This window comes from Symphalangus syndactylus, chromosome 9 (genome assembly GCF_028878055.3).
Source record: "Symphalangus syndactylus isolate Jambi chromosome 9, NHGRI_mSymSyn1-v2.1_pri, whole genome shotgun sequence".
Classification (NCBI taxonomy): Eukaryota; Metazoa; Chordata; class Mammalia; order Primates; family Hylobatidae; genus Symphalangus; species Symphalangus syndactylus.
In genome coordinates, this window is record NC_072431.2 from 41,841,189 (window position 1) to 41,863,993 (window position 22,805).

General features: G+C 36.8%; 1 protein-coding gene across 14 annotated transcripts in view; it reads left to right on the plus strand.

Moving 5' to 3' along the window:
* The window catches only part of BAZ2B (bromodomain adjacent to zinc finger domain 2B), a 419,408-nt gene that overhangs the window by 153,187 nt on the left and 243,416 nt on the right, over window positions 1-22,805 (plus strand). For all 14 annotated transcript variants that reach the window (XM_063645961.1, XM_063645969.1, XM_063645960.1 and 11 more), the window contains one exon: window positions 5,686-5,728. The gene's annotated coding sequence lies outside the window, so the exon portion shown is untranslated. The remainder of the gene's footprint in view (window positions 1-5,685; window positions 5,729-22,805) is intronic.

Sequence of the window (22,805 nt, forward strand, 5' to 3'; positions counted from 1 at the left end):
CCAGGCATATTACAAGTGCTCAGTAGCCACATTTGGTTATAGGCTACTGTCTTAGTCTATTTTGTGTTGCTGTAAAGTAATACTTAAAGCTGTGTAGTTTATAAAGAAAAGAGGTTTGTTAAGCTAACAGTTCTGCAGGCTGTACAAGAGGCATGGTGCTGTCATCAGCTCAGCTTCTGGTGAGGGCTACATCAAAATATGGTGGAGAAGGTCAAAGGGGAAGCTGGCATGGGTGAGAGGGACCAAACCCAAAGGTGTCTTGGCTTTATAACAACTCATTCTCACAGGAACTAATCCATTCCCTAGAGAACCAATCAAGTCTTCGAGTAAGTACTCACTCATTACTGCCAGAACAGCACCAGGCCATTCATGGGGGATCTACCCCCATGACCCAAACACCTTACCTTATGTCCCACTTACCTGCAATATCACACTGGGGATAAAATTTCAACATGAGATTTGGTGGGTACAAACAAACCATATCCAAATCATAGCAGGTATATATTGGACAGCATAGACACTGAACATTCCCATCATTGCAGAAAGTTCTGTTGCACAACACTGGATGGATCACATTGTCAACAGTTTCCCAATATATAGTTTTCTATTATTTTCAAGTATCCTCCCCTCCTGCCAAAAAAGTATTGCTTATATCCTATCTGTGATTTTTCTTCCATACTGAATAATAATCTTCAAATTTAAGAAGTCAGTATTTGAAATGATTAGCAAGTTAGGGTTTTAGCTGGGTGCGGTGGCTCATGCCTGTAATCCCAGCACTTTGGGAGGCCAAGACGGGTGGATCATGAGGTCAGGAGTTCGAGACCAACTTGGCCAAGATGGTGAAATCCCATCTCTACTAAAAGTACAAAAATTAGCTGGGCGTGGTGGCGGGCGCCTGTAGTCCTAGCTACTCAGGAGGCTGAGGCAGAGATCGCACCACTGCACTCTAGCCTGGGTGACAGAGCAAGACTCCATCCCCCCCAAAAAAAAAAAAAAGTTGTTTTATAAACCTTAAAAATAAATGCCAAAATATGTACAGTTGACACTTTAAAAAGAGAATGATAAAAGTCCTTAACTTCTCCATGTCCGTGGTCCATAATCCAAGATAACAACACTGATACAGTCTACAAATAGCGCATGATTTGTGAGATTATTTTTCACATGTAAATTTTGAAAATAATTTTTTTATTGTATAACCATACCTTGAAAAGAGCATAGAGCACACACAAAATCAAACTGATATATAAATGAATGATTAAATATTTTGTGATGATTACAAACGAATTTCAGGATTAATCAGCATTACTTCTGTGTTAAGATGGAGCAAAGTGAGAAAATGCAGATAGGTATTCATTTATTTCATTGACTTTTTATTGAAGTAGGTATGGATAAATATCTTTAGTTTGTAGGTATGTAGTATAGTCAAGGAAAGGTTAAGACTTGAGTATGTTAAAATTGAGTACATAAAGAAAGACTTTGTTTTGGGGCAGAGCATGAGGAAAAATAAAGATAGTACGTGCTGATTGCTTTCTGAAAAAATACTCATAGGATTGCATATCATGACTTAAAATTCTTTTCCCACATTGGTAGGTAGGTAACATTTGTAGGTGTTTTCTGGGAGTTAATATTATTGAGATTTTTCTCTGTGCATATTTACTAAAACAGTGACTTGTAGAGAAATAGCATATAACCAATACATTAGTTGAATTATGTTTTCATAAAATGTAACATTACTTTTTATATGTGTAATTTGAATATGTTTCTTAGTTTTGAAATGATTTGAAAGAATTACCTTTTGCTTGTAAAAGCCACTTAGGATTTTTATGAGCAGCTTTAAGATTAGTCTGGCTTTATCCTCTAGTGTAATTTTAATTTCACGTATTTTTTTCCTCATGCAATTGCAAGTACCTAGTAAGTTATGTATAAAAATTGCTACCATGAGGAAGGAATGCCTTTACTAGTTTTTTATCCTATGAGCTTCAGTGCTTTAAGTAAACTGTATATTTTTAACTGTAGATCTATCCTTAATTAACGTATAATTTTTCCAAAAAATCAAAAGTAAAATGGAATTTATCTTTTATTCAGATATGCATAGTTTGAGTGTGACTGTTTACAATAGTTTTAATACCTGTTTTATATCACAGGGTTTTATAGAAGTAGTTTTTTCCTTCACAAGACTTCTTGTATTGACTCTGTTACCATCAAAAGACTGTTTTTGCATTGATTAAAGTTGAGAGCTTAATGTTAGGCAAGTAGGTCCTTGAAAGCAGTTTTTTGGATACAGAGAGAGTAATGTGTTTTATCTACGTGACCATCTTCTTTTTTTTTTCTTAGACAGGGTTACTCCTTCACCCAAGATAGAGTGCAGTAGTACAATCAGGGCTCACTGCAGCCTTGACCTCCTTGGGCTCAGGTGATCCTCCTACCTCAGCCTCATGAGTAGCTGGGCAGGACTACAGGCGTGTGCCACCATGTCTTGCCAATTTTTCTATTTTTTGTAGAGATAGGGTTTCACCATGTTGCCCAGGATGGTTTTGAACTCATGGGCTCAAGCAATCTGCTTGCCTCAGCCTCCCAAAGTGCTGGGATTACAGGCGTGAACCACCCGTGCCTGGCCTATGTAGCTACCTTCTGATCTAATTTGGTATGATAGGGGTAGAGAAGGTTAGTTTAGAGAGAATGTTTCCTGTCTTATCTTCTTTTACCCCTCTTAACACTTTTACCCCTCTAAAACTGTTCAACATGTTTTCCTCTTTGGAAATCTTTCTTCACGTGCCTTTATTCATTGTATTTTCTATGTCTCTACTTCTTGAACTTAAACAAAACAAAAAACCCTGCAATTCCACTTCTCTTATTTCCCATGGGCCCTACTTATAGGTCTCTGCCAAATTATGCTGGCTGTTCTGTTTTTTTCTTCATATTCCCTTGGTGAACTTGCCCACAGTCTTGGCTTGAACTGTACTTTTATATAACTGATTTTCAAATCTTGGACTCTTCTAAATTTCTACCTGCTGGAGCCGGGCGCGGTGGCTCACGCTTGTAATCCCAGCACTTTGGGAGGCCGAGGTGGGCGGATCACCTGAGGTCAGGAGTTCAAGACCAGCCTGACCAACATGGAGAAACCCCGTCTCTACTAAAGATATAAAAAAAATTAGCCAGGCATGGTGACGCATGCCTGTAATCCCAGCTACTCGGGAGGCTGAGGCAGGAGAATTGCTTGAACCTGGGAGGCGGAGGTTGCGGTGAGCCGAGATCGCGCCATTGTACTCCAGCCTGGGCAACAAGAGCAAAACTCCGTCTCAACAAATAAATAAATAAATAAGTAAATTTCTACCTGCTGGTGGGAAGCATCTTCATTTGAATGGCCTATGGTGACACTGGCCTGTCCTATTGTTCTAAACAAAAGTCACCCCACCCTGCCACTTCAGATTTCTTTCATTATGTGAGTGAGAACCTTTGAAATAATCTTTCACTCTTTTGCTATCCTTGTTCCTAATACTTAGTTTAGCATGAAGTCTTCTGGTTTCACCATTTAAGATTTGGGTTTCCCATTCCTTCTGCATTTCCTCTTCTTCACTATCCAGACCCTCATTATTGTACCTCTTTATTTCACTACCCCCGCTTTCCCATCACCCCCTGCCTTGCTTTTTTTTTTAAGCTTCCCAAATGCTTCTTGCAGTGACTTAAAAACGTATACCAAATTGTTATGGCATATTTAATTTAAATAGATAGTAATTCTTGAAGAGTTTTTATTTAAACTTTCTTTAGGATCCTTTGTAGCTCTTGACATAATGCTGGATGCAGTAGGAACTTGATAAATACCTGTTCACTCATTCATTCAGCAGCTAATTAGCTATTGGGTTCCAGGTACTAAACTTGTGCTCCAGTGATCTTCCTTCATGGCGTTAAAGCTAACAGCAGCCTCTGGTGGTAAAGGAAGGCCTCTCTGAGGAGGTGGTGTTTGTTATGAGACCCGACTGAAGTGAGAAAACCAGTCTTGTGAAGATATGGAGAACAATTGCTCCAGGCAGAGGGAAGAGCAAGTGTCAAGGCCCTGAAGTGGAACAAATTTGATATGTTTGAGGATTATCAAAAGGGTGATTGTGACTGGAACATGGTAGAAGCAGGAAATGCAGTCAGGGCACCAGGTAACAAAGGGCCTAAGAGGTCATGATAATAAGTATTGTGGGTTTTATTCTAAGAGCTGCTAAAGCCATTGTACAGTTTTGAGTAAGGGAACGATGTGATCTGATTAACTTGCTTTAAGAACAGAGGTAGGTATTTGAGACCAGCCTGGGCAACATGGTAAGACTCCGTCTCTCCAAAAAAAAAAAAAAAATTAATTAGCCAGGTGTAGTGACACACACCTGTAGTCCCCAGCTACTCAGGAGGCTGAGGCAGGAAAAAAAAAAAAAGAACAGAAGTAGGGAGGCTATAATGGTAATATAGGAGAGCCAGTAATCATGAACTAGCAAGGTAAAATTAAGGATAGAGTGAGGAAGAGTAGTTGGTAGGACGGACTAGGTGAAAGGTCTGAGGTAAAAGAGAAACCAGGAAAAATTCAGTTCTTTGTGCTTAGGCAAGTCACGTATCATTTCTAAATTCTGTTTTCCTGGACTCTATAATAAGGAATATCTCTTTCCTGCCCCTCTGAAGGAATCGTTATGAGGATCTGATGAAATAATACATGAAAGCCCATTATGAACCTTAAAATGCCATAACCATGCGTTACTTTTTAACACTAAATGTTTAAGGGCTCATCTCAAATTAGACCTTGTTAATAAAGAAATTTCCAGGCTGGGTCCGGTGGCTCATGCCTGTAATCCCAGTACTTTGGGAGGTCATAGTAGGTGGATCACTTGAGGCCGGAAGTTTGAGACTAGGCTGGCCAACATAGCAAAACCGTGTCTCTACAAAAAATACAAAAAGTTAGCTGGGTATGGTGGTGCACACTTGTAGTCCCATCTACACAGGAGGCTGAGGCACAAGAATCACTTGAACCCATGAGGCAGCGGTTGCAGTGAACCAAGATTGCGCCATTGCACTCCAGCCTGGGTGAGAGTGAGACCCTGTCTCAAAAAAACAACAAAAAAATTCCAAAAATTAAGATTTCACAAGGATAAACTTGAAGCCATTTATAGCTTAAAAAATAGTTTTTTCCTCTTCTGAATTATTCCCAGTAATATTTTCAATCTTTTGATAATTTTGTCACTATTCATAAATATTAACATGTGGTAATGTCTCCAGTGTTAAGTAGATGACATTTTGGTTCTAATCTGTACTGATAATCATAGACAGAAAAGTATTTATAAATAATACCTAATTGTCTTCAGTTTGTGACATACTTAAGACATTGTTTTTCTCTTCTGAGTACATAATTTGAAGACAAATAAAACTTGTAACCCAAATGTCCTACAGCTTATTTTTAATATGTTCACCCTAGGGTGTTGGTGATTATAAACAAAAACATGATCTGCCATGCTATAATAAATAATGATCTATAAATAAACTCCAGTCCTGTATGCTTATTTTTGTCATACTGATTATATGGACCTTGATACTGTAGGTTAATTTCAATATGACTTACAGCATCAAGAAAGACACAAATTTTAAGCAAACTTTTTAGTTTCTGAAATTTCTTAAGTATGCTTCGGCTGATTGCTAATTCTTGTTTTCCTATTGCAGGTTTCCCAACAGTGATGTCACAAGATTGACCACATTGATCACAGTAAGACCAAAATGATAGTTAAGCTTTTAAGGAAGTTTGGTTTTCTCTGAGAATGAGAATTGACTTAGAAAACATATATAATTTGAAATTATTATTTCTTTTGCTAGCCAGTTGAATGTTAACATTTTAAATGAATCGTATCTTATACTTGTAGCTAGTTATTCAAATACTTTTAAAATATTGCTTTAAATGATTTAAAAAACATTTAAAATGAAAATTACTTTTAATTTACAACTGAAATTATAGGCCTAAATATATTAAATTCTGAACGTCATCTTTTTTGAGTTTTTATTTTTACCAGAAAATGACAGAAAGGTTAAGGTGATTCCACATTTGGAAATATATATAAAAGTAAATTACTTGAGATTGTAATGAATTATTAAGGAAAGAGTATGAAAATGTAGCCTTGGTAGGCTGGGCGCAGTGGCTCACGCCTGTAATCCCAGCACTTTGGGAGGCCGAGGTGGGTGGATCACCTGAGGTCAGGAGTTTGAGACTAGCCTGGCCAACATGGCAAAACCCCGTCTCTACTAAAAATACAAAAATAGCTGGGCGTGGTGGCACACACCTGTAATCCCAGCTACTCGGGAGGCTGAAGCAGGAGAATCACTTGAACCCAGGAGGTTGAGGTTGCAGTGAGCTGAGATTGTGCCAGTGCCCTCCAACCTGGGCAATAGAAAGACTCCGTCTCTAAAAAAAAAAAAAAAAAAAAAATTATGTGTGTGTATATATATATATATATATGTGTATATATACATATATATATATACACACACACACAAACACACACACACACACACCCACATACACCACATACCACATATATATAGCCTTGGTAGAGTTTTTAGGCATCTTGCTTAAATTTTTTATTGATATTTGTAGGATTTGTAGAGTCTTCCAGATATGGAGAGTTTTTTGATAAAGGATGGTTCTCTTAAGTAACTGATGCTTTTTAATTTTATTTTAAGTGTTAATTTCTGTTGTGTGTAAGGACATATATTACCTAAAGAAAAACTTTACCAGGGCCTTTATCCACATTAGAAAATTCTAAGTGATAAAATCTGAATTACAATCATGAACTTTATATCATGTTTGAAAAATTCTCTTAAATAACAGATAAATAAATTTCTACTAAATTGTTTACTCCATGATCCTGCTTCTTCAACTCTGTTTTAATTGTTTTAATTTAACTCATTAAATCCAGAAGCATTAATTACTAGAAGTATAAATTCACATATCGATCGTTTGTATTTATGTTCAATCTTTTTTTTTGAAAACTGGTTCATTTGTTAAGTTTAACATTTTGCAGAGGCTAGAGAGAAATTTTATTTATTTTTAAAGGCTTTATCATCATAATTTTGTCTACTAATGCTTATAGCATATTTTATTCATTTTCCTAGGGCAGCATTTTAGCTTCCTTTGATTTGTAGCTTTCCTTGTTTGTTTTTTCTTAATTAGGACTTTATTGCCCCAACTGAATATTTTATAATAAAATATTGACATATTTCTATAGAAACCTTCTGTTTAGCATCTAGTGCATTACAATCAAGGAAGTTAACATTAGCATTAAATGAAACCTTCTTTTAAAATTTAAAAATGCTGACTCCCACAGCTTATTTTTATTTAAAATTTTTTTTCCCACAGTTTATTTTTAGGGTAATATTAAGAGAGTAATTAATTGCAACTGATCTAAATCCCAAGAATTTCAGGAAGAGAGGTGATATTTAATATTATTAGATGTTAAATATCAGTTAAAGAGTAAGAGGTGTTCATTTGAAAGGTTCATAAGTGACTGATACTAGAATCCTTAAGTTTATTATGACGCTGTTGTGAGGCTTTTGCCAGCCCTTTGAGTTAAGAAAAGAGGGTAGATTTCAACACTGATTCAGGTTCAGAGTGCTAGTGAGAGAGTAGTTCAAATATATGTTTACCATGTGGCTGGAATAAAATGAGGCCAGGAAAGGGCTGATTTATCCAAAGGAAGTAGAGAGGTCAGGAGACTAGTCACAGATACATAAACTGGTATAATGAGATGACATAGTAAGAACTAAAGGTAAAACGTTATGGTTAGAGAGGGAGATTATATTATGGGTTGTTTCAGAGCTGAAGTGTAGTAGCTATTTATATATTATATAATATATACTTTATATGTGTTTTAATCAAAATTTTCAGAAGTCAGGAGAATTTCTGTTTTTTTCTTTGATGTCACAATCTATATAAATGTCAAAACCTTTTAACTGATCTCCCGTCTTCCTGGCAATTATCAATTCCATTGAAACTTGTACACAACTCCCAATTTAATCTGGTTAAAGCATTGCTCGGTTCCTTTTATTTCTCTACTAGAAAACGTGTGGTGGCTTCTCATTTCCTATGTGATAAAATCCAGACCTTCTAACTTGGTATTTAAGATCCTTCCTCAGTTTGTCTTCAGCGTATTTTCTTTTCTTTCTTTCTTTCTTTTTTTTTTTTTTGAGACAGAGTCTCACTCTGTTGCCCAGGCTGGAGTGCAGTGGTGCAATCTTGGCTTGCTGCAACCTCTGTCTCCTGGGTTCAGGTGATTCTCCTGCCTCAGCCTCCCAAGTAGCTGGGATTACAGGCACGTGCCACCATGCCCAGCTAATTTTTGTATTTTTAGTAGAGACAGAGTTTTATCATGTTGGCCAGGCTGGCCTCGAACTCCTGACCTCAAGTGATCCAGCCACCTTGGCCTCTCAAAGTGCAGGGATTACAGGAGTGAGCAACTGTGCCCAGGCTGTCTTCAGCATATTTACTGTTATTCAAGAATAAGAACTGTACACTCTACCTAATGTGGACTACGTTCCCTACCTTGGATACACGTTTTGGCACCACACTTACATTCATGTTATTCCCTTTACCTAGAATATTGTTTTTCTTTTCACACTTAAAAAAATTTCTTCTGGTGAAATCAAACTTTCTCTCTAATACCATATCCACATATAATCATCTCCCTGAGGTTTTCCCTAATCATCCTTGTTCTCTGTTCCTAATAATTTGGTAATGCTTAATTTTTATTACTCCAGGGTTACTGATAACATAATTGTATTTAGGGTACTTATTTTAATACACATGTTCTTACTATACTCAGCAAATGTTTGTTGGCAATCATAATAAACCAGAAAGTGCTAAATCAATTAGTATCTTTAGTGTTCTTATATTAAAATTGAAATAAGGATATTAATATATTAATATAATTTAACCACAGGAAGCAGGGTGGATAGAAAAGAGCTTAGATTTTAGAACCAATAGAGTTCGAGTACTAACGTCACTGTGTGCTAGTGATGTGACTTCTAGCAAGTCAGCCTCTTTGTGCCTCAGTATCTTCACCTATAAAACGATGCATTATTTGAATTTAAAAGGATTATGAAATTTAAATTCAATTTTTATTAGCTTTCCTCCCTCTTCCTCATAGAACTTTATGGCTTACTGCTTTACAGATACACCAAGGGGCATGAAATCTACCATAAAGATCAGTGATATATCCTAAACATTCAAATTTACCTTACAAATTGCGGCCATTTTGTCTGTTTTAATAAATACATTTCTACATTATGTATATTAGTGATAACTTTATCGACTTTCAGCAAGTAGGCCAATTAGACCTATTAATATAATGTTCTTTTATTTGAGGAAAAAAGAATCAGACAACTAGAATGGCAACATCTTAAAAAACCAAAATGTACTATAGAATAGTTTAGAGTACTCTGCATTCCCCTTAGGTCATGGGTGAGAAAACCAAGGTCTAGAGAGTTTGAGGGAAAGCAGTGCACATAATAGTTAAGGACATGGACTTCGGGTTAGAAAAACCTTTGTTTTAGTTTGTGTTCTGCTACTTCTGTAGCTGTTGTGATCATGAGTCAATTTCTTAGTCTAAGACTCAATTTTTTCTTTTCTAGAGTAAGGATAATATTATTATGTCTGGAATATTAAATGAAACATTGCTCATAAAGCACTTAGCACAAAAGATGGCACATACTACATTTTTCTTACCCTTATCATACTCATCAATATCTGTAAAGTTACTTGTCTAAAATTACATGATTTGAGAACTTGGACTGACCTGACTTTGCTTTATCCATTAGAATTTTTACTGTTCTGTTTTGTGATCAGCTCTTACTTGATTAAAGATATCTGAACAGCATTTATAGAAAGTATAATAAAATAATTCAGAGGTTATTTCTTAAATCTCCCTTAATCCTCTGTCTTCTCGGAGCGTATTTTTGCAGTTGCATTTACATGCAGTTTTGTTTATATGTAATTTCATTATTATAGTGGCTATATTTTATCTTCAGATATTCTTATTTAATATTTTACTGTATATTTAATAATCTGTCCTAAGGCAACTTTTTTTTTTTTTTGAGTCTGAGTCTCACTGTCACCCAGGCTGGAGTGCAGTGGCGCAGTCTTGGCTCACTGCAAGCTCCGCCTCCCAGGTTCACACCATTCTCCTGCCTCAGCCTCCTGAGTAGCTGGGACTACAGGTTCCCCCCACCACGCCCAGCTAATTTTTTGTATTTTTAGTAGAGACGGGGTTTCACCATGTTAGCCAGGATGGTCTCGATCTCCTGACCTCGTGATCCGCCCACCTCGGCTTCCCAAAGTGCTGGGATTACAGGCGTGAGCCACCGCGCCCGGCCGGCAACCTTTTAAATAAAGTGGCTTTTTCTGTTTTTGTTAAAATTTCTTGGCTGGGCACAGTGGCTCTCACTCCTGTAATACCAGCACTTTGGGAGCCCAGCAGGGGGCATTGCTTGAGCCCTGAAGTTAAAGACCAACCTGGGCAATATAGTGAGACTTTGTCTCTACAAAATAATAAACAAAATTAGCTAGGCATGGTGGCTCAAGCCTGTAGTCCCAGCTACTTGGGAAGCTGAGGTGGGAGGATTGCTTGAGTCCAGGAGTTCAAGGCTGCAGTAAGCCAAGATTGTATCATTGTACCCCAGCCTAGGCTACAGAGGAAGACCTTGCCTCAAAAAAAATTTTTTTTTCATTTTTCTCCTTGGTAATTTTATTATGAATACTACTTAAATTTTGTAGAAATACATCTCTCCCAATAGTAATACTTAATAATTGAGATGTAGAAGGAATTGCTGTATAACTTTATAGTGTACATACTGTCAGAAATACTGGTCTTAGCTAGTAAATTTAAAATGTCAGGTACCTACCACAGAGAAGATATAACCAAGTATGGCAATCATTGATAGTTGTCCCTAATACTGGTTTTCCCGCTCTTCTAATTTTTTTTCCAGTATATCACTACCTAGAATAAAAACATCATTTCCCCAGTCTTCCTTGCAGCTAGGTGTAGTAATCTGACTAAATTTTGGCAAGAGATATATAGGCAGAAGTAGTGTGTGCAACTTTCAGGATGTATCCTTAAAGGAATGGGTGCATATCCTCTTTTTCGCCCCTTCCTCCTTGCTGGCTGAATTGTGAGCATAATTGGACTGTGAGTGGAAACCCTATACTGAGAATGGGTAAAGCAGCAGTAAGAAAGAAAGTTCTTACTAACATGATGTTACACTGTCCCTACTGGCCTGCCTATCCCTGGACTTCTTTGACATGACAGAGATAAAATTCTATATTGTATGAGCCATTCACTTTTGGGCTTTCTGTCACTCATGGCCAAAACTAATCCTGATACACCAAGATAGCTTGACGAAGAATGTTTATGCCATTGTGGCCGGATGCGGTGGCTCACGCCTTTTTTAATCCCAGCACTTTGGGAGGTTGAGGTGGGTGGATCAGACAGAGGTGGGCAGATCACTTGTCTGGAGTTTTGAGACCAGCTTGGCCAACATGGCAAAACCCCATCTCTACTAAAAATACAAAAATTCGCCAGGCATGGTGGCACATGCCTGTAGTGCCAGCTACTGAGGAGGCTGAGGCAGGAGAATTGCTTGAACTCGGGAGGCAGAGGTTGCAGTGAGCTGAGATTGCACCACTGCACTCCAGCCTGGGCTACACAGCAAGACTCCATATCAAAAAAAAAAAAAAAGGAAGAAAGAAAAAAAGTTTATGCCATTGTTAAAATGTCTTTTTTTTTTTTTTAAACAGCTCACTTGTTTTATTTGAACTCTACTCTCTCCATGGTTTAAGTCAAGCTTGTCCAACCTGTGGCCTGTGGGCCACATGCAGCCCAGGACAGCTATCAGTGCAACCTAACACAAATTTGGAAACTTTATCAAACATTATGAGATTTTTTTTGTGATTTTTATTTTTTAGCTCATCGGCTATCGTTAGTGTTACTGTATTTTATGTGTGGTTCAACACGACCCCTCTTCATCCAGTGTAGCCCAGGGAAGTCAAAAGATGAGACAGCCCTGGAAGTTTTAGGAGAAGAATGGAAAGGGAAATGATTCATTCTGTCTAGCACAGGGGATCAAGAAACGTTTGCAGAGGAGTGAGACATGTGGTGTAGATTTTTGAAGTATAATATAGAAGAGAATCTAGAAAGAGGAAATAGGCATATAGACTTGAAAGAACATATGTTCAGAGACATGTAGATATTTTAGTTTTAGTTGTTTGTTTGTTTGTTTTGAGACAGTCTCGCTCTGTTGCCCAGGCTGGTGTGCAGTGGTGTGATCTCAGCTCACTGCAACCTCTGCCTCCCGGGTTCAAGCAGTTCTCCTGCCTCTGCCTCCTGAGTAGCTGGGGTTTTAGGCACATGCCACCATGCCTGGCTAATTTTTGTATTTTTAGTAGAGATGAGGTTTTGCCATGTTGCTTAGGCTGGTCTCGAACTCTTGACCTCAACTAATCTGCCTGCCTCAGCCTCCCGTAAGTGCTGGGATTACAGGCATGAGCCACTACGCCTGGCCTTAGTTTAATATTGTTGAAATCTAACATTTGAGGAAGTAAATGAGCCTAACAGTCAGCTCTTACAGGAATTTATAAGCTAAAAACTTTGGTAAGTGCTAGATACCTAGTGATGAGTTATTTTAATGTAAATTTAACATTATTTATTGCTTTTCCATTAAATTTTAGTGGGTTTTTTTGTTATGTTTTTATTTTGTTGTTGTTGTTGTTGTTTCTTATTGTACTTTAAGTTTTAGGGTACATGTGCACAATGTGTAGGTTTGTTACATATGTATCCATGTGCCATGTTTGTGTGCTGCACCCATTAACTCGTCATTTAACATTTGGTGTATCTCCTAATGCTATCCCTCCTCCTTCTCCCCACCCCACAACAGTCCCTGGAGTGTGATGTTCCCCTTCCTGTGTCCATGTGTTCTCATTGTTCAATTCCCACCTATGAGTGAGAACATGCGGTGTTTGGTTTTTTGACCTTGCGATAGTTTACTGAGAATGATGATTTCCAGTTTCATCCATGTCCCTACAAAGGACATAAACTCATCATTTTTTATGGCTGCATAGTATTCCATGGTGTATATGTGCCACATTTTCTTAATCCAGTCTATTGTTGTTGGACATTTGGGTTGGTTCCAAGTCTTTGCTATTGTGAATAGTGCCACAATAAACATACGTGTACATGTGTCTTTATAGCAGCATGATTTATAGTCCTTTGGGTATATACCCAGTGATGGGATGGCTGGGTCAAATGGTATTTCTAGTTCTAGATCCCTGAGGAATCGCCACACTGACTTCCACAATGGTTGAACTAGTTTACAGTCCCACCAACAGTGTAAAAGTGTTCCTATTTCTTCACATCCTCTCCAGCACCTGTTGTTTCCTGACTTTTTAATGATCACCATTCTAACTGGTGTGAGATGGTATCTCATTGTGGTTTTGATTTGCATTTCTTTGATGGCCAGTGATGATGAGCATTTTTTCATGTGTTTTGTGGCTGCATAAATGTCTTCTTTTGAGAAGTGTCTGTTCATGTCCTTCACCTACTTTTTGATGGGGTTGTTTGTTTTTTTCTTGTAAAATTGTTTGAGTTCATTGTAGATTCTGGATATTAGCCCTTTGTCAGATGAGTAGGTTGCGAAAATTTTCTCCCACTTTGTAGGTTGCCTGTTCACTCTGATGGTGGTTTCTTTTGCTGTGCAGAAGCTCTTTAGTTTAATTAGATCCCATTTGTCAATTTTGGCTTTTGTTGCCATTACTTTTGGTGTTTTAGTCATGAAGTCCTTGCTCATGCCTATGTCCTGAATGGTAATGCCTAGGTTTTCTTCTAGGGTTTTTATGGTTTTAGGTCTAACATGTAAGTCTTTAATCCATCTTGAATTAATTTTTGTATAAGGTGTAAGGAAGGGATCCAGTTTCAGCTTTCTACATATGGCTAGCCAGTTTTCCCAGCACCATTTATTAAATAGGGAATCCTTTCCCCATTTCTTGTTTTTGTCAGGTTTGTCAAAGATCAGATAGTTGTAGATATGTGGCGTTATTTCTGAGGGCTCTGTTCTGTTCTATTGATCTGTATCTCTGTTTTGGTACCAGTACCATGCCGTTTTGGTTACTGTAGCCTTGTAGTATAGTTTGAAGTCAGGTAGCGTGATGCCTTCAGCTTTGTTCTTTTGGCTTAGGATTGACTTGGCGATGCGGGCTCTTTTTTGGTTCCATATGAACTTTAAAGTAGTTTTTTCCAATTCTGTGAAGAAAGTCATTGGTAGCTTGATGGGGATGGCATTGAATCTATAAATTACCTTGGGCAGTATGGCCATTTTCACGATACTGATTCTTCCAACCCATGAGCATGGAATGTTCTTCCATTTGTTTGTATCCTCTTTTATTTCATTGAGCAGTGGTTTGTAGTTCTCCTTGAAGAGGTCCTTCACATCCCTGGTAAGTTGGATTCCCAGGTATTTTATTCTCTTTGAAGCAATTGTGAATGGGAGTTCACTCATGATTTGGCTCTCTGTCTGTTATTAGTGTATAAGAATGCTTGTGATTTTTGTACATTGATTCTGTATCCTGAGACTTTGCTGAAGTTGCTTATCAGCTTAAGGAGATTTTGGGCTGAGACAATGGGGTTTTCTAGATATACAATCATGTCATCTGCAAACAGGGACAATTTGACTTCCTCTTTTCCTAATTGAATACTCTTTATTTCCTTCTCCTGCCTAATTGCCCTGGCCAGAACTTCCAACACTATGTTGAATAGGAGTAGTGAGAGAGGGCATCCCTGCCTTGTGCCAGTTTTCAAAGGGAATGCTTCCAGTTTTTGCCCATTCAGTATGATATTGGCTGTGGGTTTGTCATAGATAGCTCTTATCATTTTGAGATACGTCCCATCAATACCTAATTTATTGAGAGTTTTTAGCATGAAGGGTTGTTATGTTTTTATTTTTAGAAATAGGGTCTTGCTTGTTCACCCAGGCTGGACTACAGTGGCACAATCATAGCTCACTGGAACCTCAAACTCCTGGCCTCAAGTAGTCCTTCCACCTAGGCCTCCCAAAGCATGGAAGTTACAGGTGTGAGCCACTGTACTCAACTATCATTAAATATTTTTAATAAATATATTTTGACATGTGTTGAGGAATGAAGAACAAAGCTAATATTTATTTATCCACTGATTTTTTAAGATGCTGGGTACTTATTTGAACCTTTAACAATTTTAAAAGACATATCATTACATTTTACAGATGCCCAAACTGAGACTTGGAAAGGTCAAATATCTTTCCTAGTGTGTCGTGATAGTTAAGTCATTATCTGAAAAGTGCAAAAAATAGTCATTTCCAGAATAAGTTTACTATGTACTATCTGACCTTTATTTTTCACTTTTCTAATACCAAAAGTAGAGTTATAGTCAATTTTAAAATATCTTTAGTAAAATGTAATAACAGTGATAAAACTAGAAGTGAAAATCTTTTTAAGAATTTCCATATTTTATAGCAAGTGACAAATCTAAAGGTGTTAAAATTTTAAAATGTAGTACAGTAACGTTATAAAATACGTCGTAAACATTTTGTTTTCTAGAGTCTGAATATTTTGAACAATATCTTCAAAATTAGTATGTAGCAGCCATTTCAGTTACTTCCTATAAATCTATTTCCCATTGCTATTCCTAAATGTATATTTGGATGAAAGAAACCCTCTCTTTACCTCTACTGCGTTTTCTCAGAAGTTGTACTGTTTTAACATTTAACAATTAATGGAGCTAAAAGCATGCATGATATTCTCTGTATGAGTGGCTGCATATATAAATAACACCATGCTGCACAGATTCAAATTTAGCTTCTTTTGAACAAGTCAAAATGTGTAATGTTACACAATCCCTTGATTTAAAGATAGATTGTGATTTATCAGAAAATTCTGAATGAGCTACTGTTTAATAAATTTGTCTTAAAAAAAGAAACTTTTACAGATCTAGGAATAGTTATGGAAACATCAGAGAATGTAAAATAAAAACCAGTTTTCTGCTGTGGTTTGATGTTTTCTTATTGTAATCAGCAGTGTCTAGCATATAGACTAGGTAAATATTTCCTGAATTAAGATGACTTGAAATTTAATCTGGCTAGTAAATTGTTTTCTTCCACTCACACTTTGTAGAACACCAATGCACACTTGTGCTGTGAGATATAAGAAATGTTAGTCAGGGAGTGGATAAAATGTAACTGTAGTCTGCAGAAACTAGAGATGAGAAAATGGGTGTTCCACACTGAGTTATGGGTTTATGATATTTGACCTCTTTGTTCTTTTTATATAAGTATACACAGAAAAAAACATGGAGGAGAAAGAATTTTGACAAAAATGGAAAATTTCTTTTGTTGTATAGCATCTAAAGTTTGCATGTCATGAATGTTAAAAAAAAAAGTTTAATACAAATATTCCTGAAGCTGTCTTTATGTGAATGCATTTTTAAATGCATTTTTAAAACATTACATCAATAGGTACATTTGCATCAGAATGTAAGATAGTATGTGTAAACTTTACAACATGCAAAGTATGCTGTTTATTTTGCAGATAGCACATCTAATGCTTGCAATTTTATTCTCTGATTTTCTTTCTCCTCAAAAGAAACCCCTCAACTTTTGTTCATAAAATTTACGATTTTTGTCTCCTCACTCCCCTTACCACTGAATATTTCCTGTGTGTCTTTTTTTCTAAACTCTAGTAGCTTTATATTTTCAGTGTCATCTTTATGGAAAGGAAATTTCAGAAAACGTAGACACTTGGCACTAAACTCAAATGTCACAGTTCATTTCAAATGTTACCTCCTCCATAAAACCTTTGGATCCTTTTCAGTTGGAATTAATCTCCCTATCATTTCTGCCTTTCAGATTTGTTATTTCTGTTATAGCAATTTACTTCAACACGGGGGTACATGGACCTGAGTGTGCAAATATATTCTCCACAGGGAGAAAGAGGGCTAAAATTTCAATGTTAATATAAAATAAATCAGTATGAGCATATTCTTAGATCATGTGGTATGCCATGCCTACCTTACAACCAATTACTACCGTGTATTTTCAGGGCTATGATTATGTTTAATTATGTTAGTCTAATGAGAAAAGAACAAAAATAGATTTAATATTGTAAATGGTTCACTTGTATTAAGTGAAAGCCTGATGACATCAGAGTGAACTAAAAGTTTTACAGTCATTTGAGTAGAAACAAATGATATTAAATCATTTAGGGTATACTAGACGTATTAGTCCATTTTCACGCTGCTGATTACCCGAGACTGGGCAATTTCCAAAAGAAAGAGGTTTATTGGACTTGCAGTTCCACGTGGTTGGGGAGACCTCACAATCATGACCAAGGAAGTCATGTCTCACATGGATGGTGGCAGGCAGAGAGAGAAAGCTTGTGCAAGGAAACTCCCGTTTTTAAAACCATCAGTTCTCATGAGACTCATTCACTATCAAAAGAACATCGCACGAAGGACCCACCCCCATAATTCAGTCACCTCCCACTGGGTTCCTCCCATGACATGGGAATTGTGTGAGGTACAATTCAAGACGAGATTTGGACAGGGACACAGCCAAACCATATCACTAGACTATAGGCATGTCAAACCAAAATGTAACTGAAAAATAATGGAGAAATAGCAGTCAGTACCATTTTTATGTTGACTATAATGATTCATTTTCACAAACACATTGTATGATACTAATTTGAAATGTGTTATTCATAGCTTTTATGTGCATATTCAGAAATTGTTTTGGTGTTGTATTTGAAATAAGATCTGGAAGCAAGAGGAAGTTTATCCTTATCCATAGTTGTATTTTTCTATATTTCAGTAACAATATAATAAGTCAGTGGGTGGAGGGTGTTTCACAAAACCTTTTTTCTGTCTTCATAAGGGGTTTATACATAGGTTAAGTTTCAGAAACATTGTTACAGAGTCCTTAGATCCTTATGTGATGATTGCGTGTTCAGTTGTTTTACCTATTAGACTGTAAACTCCTTATAATCTAGTAAAGGCATAGATTATATTTTATTCATCCTTGCAGTTTCAGTAGAGTCTGTCTCAGTACTTTTTCCTAGTAGTGACCCAGTAAATATCTATGCAACAAACTTGGCTTTGCTGGTGTGCAAAGTGTAATGTAAGGAAAATTAGTGACATTTTTTGCCTTTTAGTGTGTAACTGGAATGTATAGTATAGAAAACAGAGAGATAGTATATATTTTAACAACTTGAAATTCATAGGTATTAGTAGATTCCTCTTTTTGAAATTAAATATCTCCTAGGATTTTGATCACTTACAGTGTTGTATGCACTACCTTAATTAGATAATCAGTTTTTGTCTTTTTCTTAGCTGAGATCTGTAGATTGGCGACAGAGAATGAGTGATTTCCTGGCAGGGTAGAACTGAGCAAGGAGATGTAACCAGAGTGCTTCAGGGAACAAGACATTGCATCATTGCAAAAATGTAGTTTTTAGAGCAGATTGAGAACATTGGTTCATCAGGGAAGTGGAGAGGCAGGAGAAGGGACTGGGAAGAGATATGGGAAGGTACTAAAGATAACATCTTCCACCTTTGGACTATTGCCTAAAGTTACAGTGCCTAGACAACATTCCTTTTAACTTCAGTGGAAATAAAACTGGCATAAATTAAAATCCTCTCGAATAATATAGCAATTACATTTTACTTTTCAGATTCTGTTATGATAGGTTTTTGTATAATGTTGCCACAGCAGAGTTCAGCTGTCTTGCTAACTTTTTCAGTGTCTTATTTCCTGCTTAAATTGAATTACCTATTCCTGAATTTCAAAGCCATTTAAATGTAGCCTTGTCCCTGTCTACATAAATTAATTTCCCTCTGTTTTCCAACACACATTCTTTTATAGTCAAAGCACTCCTTTAGCCACAAATATACTGACGATTTTGTCGGAATGTTTTTTTCCACATATTTCCTTTTCTTGAAGTGCTACTACCTCTCCTTACCCAATGCCAATCCATTCTTCAAAGAGGTCTTGTAGTCTTTAGTGATAAATGTGACCTTCATTAAGTTCCCTTTCCGCCCAACATTTGATCTTTAGCTGCAGCTCCCCAGACCTCTCTTTTAAATTGCAGAACCTCCATTTGCAGCTCTCTATATAGGATTGGTACCTGGTTATCCCACAGACATGTAATTCAACCTGTTCAAACTTGAACTCATTTTCTTCTAATTTTCCAGAAACCTTCTCCTCTTTATATATTCCCTGTATTAGTCAATGATATCAACATCTACTTAGCCACTCAAGGTAGAAATATTAGTTATCTTCAGCTTCTTCTTCACAAATTCACATCTAAGCTGGTATCAAATCCTATTGGTTCTCTGTATGCATTGTAACAATAAGAGCTAATGTTAGTGGAGTGCTTACTGTGTGCCAGGTACTAATCTAAACATTTGACCTGTAGTAAATTAATCCTCTTAACTTTAAGAGTTAGACACCATTATTATCACTGTTTTACATAAGAAAGAAATTATGTACTTGCTAAAAAAGTATGTACCTCCCCTATGAAGCTGTCCAGCCAAAGGAAAAAAAAACTAAATATGATCAAGCCTAATTTACAGGAAATAAAAAGGAGAGAAGGACATGTTAAATTACACCAGGGGGACAGAGTCAGGAAAATCCAGACTGTGGAAAATTCTAAAAGGAAAAGGACCTAGTTTCTTCAGCTAAAAATAATAAGGAAGGAAAAATAAAAGATTGGCTAGAGCATTTAGAGATTAAAAGAGACTTGAGTCATATCAGCCAGATCTAATGTATGGATTTTATTTGAGTCCAGATTCAAACAAACAGGCAATTTAAAAATATAAGACAAAGAAATGTGTACATCAACTGAGTGTTTGATATGAAAGAATTGTTGGCTAGGTGCAGTGGCGCATGCCTGTAATCCCAGCACTTTGGGAGGCCGAGGCAGGTGACTCACGAGGTCAAGGGATCAAGACCAGCCTGGCCAACATGGCAAAACCTCGTCTCTACTAAAAATACAAAAATTAGCTGGGTGTGGTGGCGCATACCTGTAGTTCCAGCTACTCAGGAGGCTAAGGCAGGAGAATCACTTAAACCTACGAGGCAGAGGTTGCAGTGGGCCGAGATCACACCACTGCACTCCAGCCTGGCGAAAGAGCGAGACTCTATCTCAAAAAAAAAAAAGAATTGCTAAGATTTTAGGTATGATAATATTGTGGGGCTATTTGTTCATATAAAAAGCATAAGTCCATACCACAAAAGGATAAGCATCTCAGAGGCAAAGCTTGAGAGAGAAAAAAAAAGTATATTCATTGATCACTTATTTTACTCAGTGTCTTTGATAATAAAGGATTTGCTAAAGGAGGTGATAGAACATTTAGCCTAATAGCATTATCATACCTAAAATAAATTTTTATTATTTTACCAATTCATACTTCTGCAAACAAAAAGATTATTATTGTATCATACCTCCACAATAGTCAGTGTTTGTTTCACAGAAATATGGGAAATTCAAGGAAATAAGAACTAAAATTTTTAGAACCTCTATAAAATGATAATAATAATAAGTAATAGTCAACATTTCAGTGATTAATATGTGCCAGGCACCCTGTCATGAGTTTATAACTTTAATTTATTTCATCCTCCAACAACTTTGTGAGGGGGAGGTATCATTATTATTCTTATTTTACAGGTGGGAAAACTGAGCTATGGAGACATTAAGGAATTTTCCCGGAGTTACATGGCAATCAGTGAAGTTTAGGATTCAAACCCAGGCATTTGACATGGAGCCTGTGTCTTTATTGTTACGCTGCACTTCTTCTCTTTTTACTATGATACTAGGTGCTTTTAATATTAATCTCATTTATTTCATTTTCCTGGGAAGGTCTTAATTTCTGTTTTATTTTCAAAATACAGTTTTGCTGGATATATTATAGAGTTCTTGGTTAATAGTTCTTTGGGTTTTTTTATTTTTAAGCACTCCAGATTTGTTTTTCTACTGCCTTCTTGCCTTTATGCTTTCAGATGACAAATCAGCTGTTAATCTTACTCATACTTCTTTATTTTTATTTTTATTTATATTTTTATTTTTATTTTTAGAGACAGGATCTTACTCTGTTGCCCAGGCTGGATTGCAGTGGTATGATCATAGCTCATGGCAGCCATGAACTCCTGGGTTCAAGCAATCCTCCCACCTCAGCCTCCTGAGTAGCTAGGACTACAGGCATGTACTGGCACACCTGGCTTATCAATCTTATTGAAGATTCCTTGTACATAAGAACATAACAAGTTGCGTTTCTCTTGCTGCCTTCAAGATTTTCTCTGTGGCTTTCAATAGCTGATTATAATGTGTCTTTGTGTGGATCTCTTTGAATTTATTCTACTTGAAGTTCATTTAGCTTGTTGGATATGGATATGTAGATTCATGTCTTTCTTTAAATTTGGGAAGTTTTCATCCACTATTTTTTCAAACATTGTTTCTACTCCTTTCTCTCTCTCTTCTCCTTTTGGCATATCCATAATGCATACTGGTCCACTTAATGGTGTCTTACAGGTTCCATAGGCTCTGTTCACTTTTGTTCATTCTGTTTTCTTCCTGTTCCTTAGACTGAATAATCTCCATTGACCTATCTTCAAGTTTACTGGTTCTTTTCTTCTGCCTACTCATATCTTCTGTTAATCCCTCTAGTGAATTTTTCATTTTAGCTATCATAACTTTTAGCTCTGTAATTTCTATTTGGTTCCTTTTTAAAATTTCTGTTTCTTTATTGATATTCTCATTTTGTTCATACATTGTTTTCCTGGTTTCCTTTCATTCTTTTGTCTATGGGTGTCCTTTTGCTCTTTGAGCATATTTTAGATAGGGAATTTGTTGCTAGTAAACCTGCCTACAAGAAATGCCCTAATGGGAGATCTTCCAGCTGAAATGAAAGGAACCTAGACAGTAACTTAAAAGCATATGAAGAAAAAAAGAACTCCAGTAAAGGTTACTACTCATATAAATAGGAAGGGAACATAGCACTTTGAAGGAAAGAACTAAAAGCCAGTATGACTGGAGTACAGAGAGCAAGGATTGCGGTTTGAGATAAGCAACCAGAAAATACAGGACATAGTAGACCATAATGAGAACTTCTGTTTGTTTAATAACAAGGACTTTTGGCTGGCTGCAGTGGCTCACACCTGTAATCACAGCACTTTGGGAGGCTGAGGTGGGTGGATCGCCTGAGGTCAGGAGTTTGAGACCAGCCTGGCCAACATGGTGAAACCCCATCTCTACTAAAAATACAAAAAATTAGCCAGGGATGGTGGCGGGTACCTGAAATCCCAGCTACTCGGGAGTCTGAGGCAGGAGAATCGCTTGACACAAGAGACAGAGGTTGCAGTGAGCTGAGATCACATCACTACACTCCAGCCTGAGCAACAGAGTGAGACTCTATCTCAAAACATTAATAATAATAATAATAAAGTCTTTTGTTTGTTTACCCTAGAGCAATGGGAAATGTTTGAAGTATGTTTAAATTATCAACAACCCGATTTTAATTGAGGCTTATAGAGGTTAAATAACTCTCTCAAGGTCATACAGTGATTAAGCAGTAAAACAAAGGTCATAATCCAGGAATGTTTGGATCTAACATCTGTATCACCCCATTTCTTAGAAATACAAATCTAAGAAATGTGTAAAAAATTTAAAGGCTGAAGTTTCTGTGACCTGACATTATTATTATTTCAGCAGATGAATGCCTACT